This window comes from Cynara cardunculus, assembly GCF_001531365.2.
Source record: "Cynara cardunculus var. scolymus isolate 2C chromosome LG 6, CcrdV1, whole genome shotgun sequence".
Taxonomy (NCBI): Eukaryota; Viridiplantae; Streptophyta; class Magnoliopsida; order Asterales; family Asteraceae; genus Cynara; species Cynara cardunculus.
This window is the reverse complement of record NC_037533.1, coordinates 8,104,367-8,112,340: the sequence shown is the minus strand read 5'-3', so window position 1 is coordinate 8,112,340 and position 7,974 is coordinate 8,104,367.

Genomic DNA, 7,974 nt, shown 5'->3' with positions numbered 1-7,974 from the left:
TAAATGACCCATTCCAGACAGATAATTTATGAGATCTCGTTTCTTTCAGTGCTGCATGTTTTCAGAAATTGCGTGGTACGTGGTACAAAGTTTAGAAGTTGAAATGTATGACGTACAATGATTTTATACACGAAAACCATGAACTCACTGAGCTTTATGAGCTGACTATAGTATGCATCTCAGGCCCAGGTAGTTCGAGGACGGATAAAGGCAAGGGACATGCTTAGAGTGTTGCTTATTATCATCACATGTTAGTTTTTTTGTCTAAGATGCACTGTAATGATCTTTTGTAACCTAACCCCAAGAGAAGGTGGGTTAGAGCTTAAGTTAGATTTTGATGATTCAAAGACTTCCGCTGTAATAGTTTAAATGGTTTTAAATTAGCCATTACTTTGGTGTATTTATTAAGGAAATGTTTCAAATTACGTAACATCTCTCTCTTGATAAAAAATGAGGGTGTTACAAAAGGGGTTTTTATATATAATAAAATCCACCGCCCAAAAGAGTTTTATATAATAAATCCTCACCGCCTTGATTATTAAACACATATAAAGAAGATAAAAGATAAGGTTTTATCTTATCTTACTTCTGAGAAATATTTGAGAGAAAAAGAGTGTGAGACGGTGAAGGTTATTTGGAAAAGAAATATTGCGAAAGTGATTGGAGGAATCTGTATTAATTGGAAGAAGCTACTGTTTGATTAGACCTTCAAATCTGTGCCCTTTTTAAGGTGAGCTTTTTGATATTAAACCTTTAAATATTATTGTTAGAAATATGTGATTTTGATGTTTGATTTCAAAGGTAGAATAGTAAAAGTTGTTTCAAACAGTTGAAGGTTAAGTTTTATGAATTTGGTTGAGAAAACTGTTTTGGGAAAATAAAGCATATTTTGCTCTTTAAAACAGTTTGTGGATGATATCCTATTTTCAGGATTTAAAGGAGATTTCGAGTTTGGAAAAGATATTGAAAGAACTCGTAGTTCTTGAGATTCAAGGTTTTAAAGATAAAACTTTGTTGAAACCATTATTGGTTAAAAACTATAGATGATATTCTTTCAAGATGGTTGTGACTTTGGTTGTCTTCGTTTGGAATTAATCTATAGATTTTGATGGATAAAACTATGGAGGCTGTTTCATCAAGACGGTTGTGACTTCGGTCTGTCTTCGTTTGGATCTAATCCATAGATTCTGATGAGGAAATAAGGGCGACATATCAAGGAGAGGTATACCATGGGATAAGGGTGGCATATCAAGGAGAGGTGTACCTTCGGTTATAAGGGTGGCATATCAAGGAGAGGTGTACCTTTGGATATAAGGGTGGCATTTGTATATGCGATTATTATAGCTCTTGCTATTATGTCTTTTAAGATTGCAATAGATTTGAGTTCTTACTTCTTTGTGATTTGAGGACTCAGAGATGTTGCTCTTATTAGAAATGATAATATTGATGTTATTGAGAAGGGGAAATCTTGGCTTATGGCCAATGGTTTTGGATAAATTATGCTTTTGGAACAAAATGTTTGACTTATGAGGAACCAGAGAGGCTCTGGTTGTTCCTTGAAAGGAACCAGAGGGGCTTTGGTTGGTCCTCACAATAGAATCAGAGGGTTCTGGATGATGGTTTGTTATTATTATAAGTCTTTCTATAAAGCTTTTACTTAAACTAGAGGCTCTGTATCTATTGGATAGGAGCTCTGTGTCAAAATTATGTTTTAAAAAGTTGTTCATAAGATTTCATACTCTTATTTTAACTTAGAAACTTTTCTTACAAAGAAAGACAAACCAAAGGGCCTGTGGTTGGTCTTCACGTTGGACCAGAAGCCTCTGGTTGGTTTTAAGTTTTGAGCCAGAAGCTCTGGTTGTACTTGAACCTTTTATCTTACACACTTACTTGGGAAAACTATTTTATCTATTCTCTATATCCAAGTTAGTAAGTTTATGAAGATTAAAATTGAGAAGAGCTCTGGTTGGTATAACCAGAAGCTCTGATAGAGGAGCCAGAGGAACTTTGGTCCTATTATTTTACGAAAATATTTTCTAAGTCTGGTTATTGGAACCAGAGGACAGATGAACTAAACAGATTATGGATTTATGTTCCATTATGTGAAATGATTGGTTTAAATAATATTTTGGTGATTTTTACCCTGCAACTACATCGAAAAAAAAGGGATCTCTAGACCTTCAGGTCTAACCCTCATTTTGTGTTTCAAATATGTATTGCAGGAACATCAAATTATAACGATAGTAAAGGAAAAGGGAATATATGATTAGCTCCCTATATGCTTAGCTATGAGAAGATCAATCTGTGGATGTATTTTGAAGTTAAATGTCATGTAGTACAAGAGCATGTATTTGGAATCTTTGAGTTGCATATTTTGTAATATAGTTCTTGTACTTTGGACCTTTGTGGGGATTAAACATGTATTTCATTGAATGAATGTGAGTTTTGAGGGGTGTTACATAAGTGGTATCAAAGCCTGAGTTTAAGGGATTTAAGTATTCATTGTATGATGCCTAAACTTAAATTGTTTTATTGCATATTAGGGGTCCCAGACATAGATAGCACCTTTGGAAATAAATATGATAAATTAGAGATCAGTGTGTAAGGTATATTCGGATTACATCTAGCTAATGTAATTTTGAATCTACAGGTACATAACTGAACTAGAATACTTTATTATATTTGAGAATGTGAACGCGTATCCGGACGACATGATAACCGGATGGGAACGCGTATCCGGACGACACTACAACCGGACTTGAACGTATCCGGATGGCACGATAACCGGATTCAAACTTCTTCGGACGACACTATAGTCGGACAAGGACGTATCCGGACGACACTATGGCTGGACTAGGAACATTCCCGGATGGCTCTATAACTGGATTCACACATCTCAGATCAAAACTATGACCGGATTCACAATTTCAAAATCTTTCTAACACTTTGTTTGGTCAACACAATGACTGTGATTAAACTTAATCCGGTCAACATACTTCAGAACAAAACAAAATTTCAATATACATAAAATGAAATTCGTTTGCTTTAAAGTGTGAAAACCACTCACCGTAATGAAAAATTTGAAGATGAAGGCAAGACCAGATTAAATCTTTGGATAAGCAAGCAAACACAATTCTCTCTCTCTCAAAATTTCCCAATGAGGCAAGAAACCTTGCCTGAGTTCCCAACCTTCCTATTTATACTTTCCTATTATGGAAAGTCCGCCACACACACATGACCTTAAGCATGCATGCATATTACCATAATACCACCCAATCCTATGCATGTAATCACATTTCATATGCATAATTCATACATGCACATATATGATCATAATTTCATGCATATTTAAATACTTAACATACATTTTTTTAGCATCATGCATATATTCCCATGCATGAAAATACACATACTCACATATTAAATTCATGTAAACATGTATCCACGTAATCAATTAATCACATAATAAATACCGCGGGTGATAACCAGGACCCAGTTATCACATAGATGGCAAACGAAAATCAGCGTAATATCGTCATTGCAGGAAATCAAGGTAAAAAATAGTTGATTGCATTTGGTATTAGGATTTTATAAAACCCTAATTTGCGGTATTTCTATGAGTTAGTTTGGAAAAGGAGCGAACGAATCATGATCAAGAATTCTTTCTCTAAGTTTAAGAATCTAGCAGCAAATCCAGTTGTTCTAGACGAAGAAGACGATGATGATTTTGTAGTGAAACCAACGACATATCAAACTGATGAACGAATCACTTGTGAACTATAAACAGGGGCTTCAGTAGATGTTAAGGGTTAGTAAAATGACACCTTTTTTAAAAATTTTAAAGAGAAAATGTGAAGAAGGGACACAATGTGTTCGATAGAATTTATTATTACCTTACTATTTACTACTGCAATTAAGTTATAGAACGAATCTTGTTGCATTATTGACATAGTATTGGATCTAATTGAATTAGTGAGAAGGTCATATCCTTTGTTATGAAACTCATAAAATTATGAATCAATTTGAGATCTTAGAGGCGCTAGTTTGACATCATGAAACTCTTGATGTCATGAATCTGAAGGATGTGTCTTGATGCATTATTCAAAGATTTTTAGTTGATTTATTACGCCAATGAAATTATAATATGAATCTTGTTTCATTGTGTACATAATAATGAATCTAATTGCATTATTGATAGGATGATATACTTTGTTATGAAACTAATCAAATTATGCATCAATTTGAGATCTTAGAGGCACTAGTTTGACATCATGAAACTCATGATGTCGTGAATCTGAAAGATGAGTCTTGATGCATTATTTAAAGATTTTTAGTTGATTTATTACTCTAGGGAAGTTATGGAATGAATCTTGTTTTATTGTGTAATCAATTTTGAATCCAAATGCATTATTATAATCTAAATGCATTATTATAGTCTAAATGCATTATTATAATCTAAATGCATTAGTATAAGATTCATTTTGAAGTGAATTTGAATACGAAGCTGAATATGTACGAAATCTGGAATGAATTCAAATGCATTATGGTTGTGTTTATAATTTCTTTACATGAACGCATTTGGTTCAATGATCAAAGTTTCACTTTTTTTCAATTCATTAATCTCATATAAAATTTATCAGTATGCATTCTGTAATCAATTGGAATGTGTTAGACTCCAACTTGTGAAAGTGTAAGTAAGAAGTCTCTTACTCTAGTCAATAGGACTTAGTCTAGTGAAACGGTCTGGACTAAGAGCTCTCATGCAGAGGATCAAGAACCAGAGCTCTTACTCAAAAGTGAAGGTTCCATTTATACAGAGCACACGCTCTATTCCCATGGACGATCAAGCCTTATGCGCCAAAAAGCATAAGCGCTTGACACAAAGCTACAACTCCAAGACCCAGAGCCTCTGCATAGTACATGCAGAGCTTCTGGTCACTCTCTCCATGGAACATGCACGTGCTAGCCCAGACATTCTCGCAAGCGTCTAACATATTTGAGGCGGCTTGACCAAGTCTGCTCCACTTTTCAAGGGAAGTCAAAGATAAGGATGCAGACTAGTCAGCTCAGAATTTCAAGCCTATTTTATAGCATAGTTTGTTAGACCTAAGCGTATATAAGGAAGCTTCCTCCTCAAGTTTAAAGTACCTGAAGGAGCCGACTTATACTATACGCAAATTTTGTGAGATTACGTTTTTCTTTGATTGTTCTTCATATTTATCAATAAAASCATTCGACATATTCAAGTCATTCAATTGTTCTTATTTACTTTGAATATTTCGATTAATCATTCGAGATACACTGTTTGTTTTTAATTCTCATCTTTCAAAACATGTGTTTCTACAAATTAAGAGTATCTGGGTTCAACAATTGGTATCAGAGCCTGCTAATCAAATTCATTGATTAGTCGATCGATATCCGACTGGATTCTACTCTTAATTCTTTTGATTATTCGTTTTAAAAGGTTTTTCACTCCTATTTTTTCTCCGTTTTAAAACATTTGCTTTTACGTAATCTGAAAATCGTTTTTCTGTCGATCATCTTTCTCATCAAATCTTCTTCTCAAAAATTTCAAATCTAAAATGTCGTCTCAACTCAATCATGGAACACCATGTATAGTGCCGGTTCTTTGACTAAACCTCCGACTCTCATTAGGAAAGAATATCCCCAATGGAAGATTCAGATGATAAACTTCTATGAGGGTCTAGATCTAGAACTTTACGAATCAATTCTAAATGGCCCATACATCCCTACCACCATCATTCCTCGTATTCCTGCTGCTGGTGATACGGTTGAGGTACCTGGCAGGTGAGTACCCAATCATCGTCGTGACTGGAACGATGAAGATAAATGCAGAGTGGAAGTGGATCAAAAGGCCAAAAGGCTGTTGATCATGTCACTATTGGAGGATGGTTATAACAAAAAAAATCATACATGCAACGGAAGAAAAAAACATAATAACCATCCAACAAGAAAAAGGATCCAATGTATAAGAGATTAAGCAACATAACAAGAGATAGATAAAGAATTTTGACCTTCACTTAGAAGGAGAACCCAAAAGGAGAGTTCCTCTATGTGTTCACACCCAAAGCTCCAAGTATAGGTGCAAGAGAGTCCCCTATCTTCTTCAAGTTTGGCTCAAGAATACCAAGAACACACACTAGTGTGTGTGTAGAGAGAAAAAAGAACTTTTTTTGTGTGTATGTGTATGGTTCGGCCAAACCCATAAAGAAGAGAAGGAAAAAAAGAGCCACTCAAGTGGCACAAGTCCCCATGCCATGCATACTTGAGTGCTTTCTCAAAGTTTCAAATCAACCCCTCTAAGTTTGGTAAATTGCAAGCTAAACCCTTCAATTTACAAAGTATTTTAAGGATGACTTATATCTTTTATAAGTTTCTAATTTAAACCATCAAACATGATGTTTAACAAACTTAGTCCCTTACGTGTTATTCTTGCACCTTATTTGGACTTTGCGTGCGACCCAACAGGAGCATGCAATGTGAATTATGTTGTGACAATGGGCATATCTCCAACAGACTCCCACTTGCACATTTCTCAACAGAATTCAATGACCAAGACAGTGGTCATGTTGTCACGTTAAAGTGAGCATGGATGTGTCATCCAAGACAACATCGCTGTAATCAATACCAGATGGTTTTGAGAACAGTCCTTTAGGTAAGTGATCAAATATCCCTTTTGTTCTAGATATCCATATGAACGTAAGACATGGTTTAATGTCAATCTATAACTTGTTCAAGATTGTGTTTCTTGATAAAGATTTGTGGTGACCTAAAATAGACTGTATAATTGATTCAATATCAATTCAGTCTAAGTATGGCCATACATTTAGCRTCAGCACCAAATCCTCAAGGGGTCCAGGGATATCGCTTTCACTACTAGGTGAAAGGAACAAATAGCTTTGACTACATAGATTTCCCCACTAATCATGTCATACCTGATCATACCCTTTATGGTCATCCTGTTACGGATAACGTTGGAGTATGGTCAAAGCACAACTGACTTCATGTCAGGAATCTCATGCATCTCTACTTTAGGACAATAGATATTACCATCTTAGAGTTACTCGTGACTGAAACCATGAAGTAATCTCTAAGTACGGATCGCTCCAAGACTTGATCTCTGTCAAGTCCACGTGAGTGTAGTTGCATTCAAATGCTATATCCATATTTATGGATATCAACTTACACCTCACTTCAGTCTTAATTCGTTCATCCCTTCCATTAGATAAACAACCGACTGTGGAGATTTTTGAATAACCTAGTATTCAAGGAAGTATAAAACATGCAAATTTGGAACACAGTAATACAATGATAAAGTGACTGCTCTAAGCATATAATATATCAATAAGTCACATATTAAAGTAATAATGCTTCAGTTCCATATCTCAAATCAACTAAACAAAATACAATCAAATATCATTTTCAACTCTAATGCCTATAGACCTAGTATGAGCATCATGCTTGGTCTGAGGCAGGGGCTTAGTGAATGGATCAGCCAAGTTCCCATTTGAGTCGACTCTACTAATGATGATATTTCCATCTTCAACAACCTTCCGGACGTAATGAAACTTCCTGAGTATATGTCGTGTGCGCTTATGTGACCTGGGTTCTTTAGCCAAGATGACTGCACCCTCATTGTCACAGAAGATCTCTAACGGATCTTCAATGCTGGGAACCACACCGAGATCCGTAATGAATTTCTTCATCCACATGGCCTCCTTTGCAACCTCATTGACTGCAATATACTCAAAATTGATATGAATACATATTCATTAAGAAGTCATGCGCGGTAGCAATACCAAACCAAATACGACGAGTAGTGGGGTAAAAAAGGAGCAATAGCTTCCCTCTTGATAAACCTCTGTTGTTGAATCGGCTACGGTGCTTTGCTTGGAACTTCTCCAAGTAACTGCTCCTCCGTTTAACAAAAACACGAATCCTGATTGAGAGCAT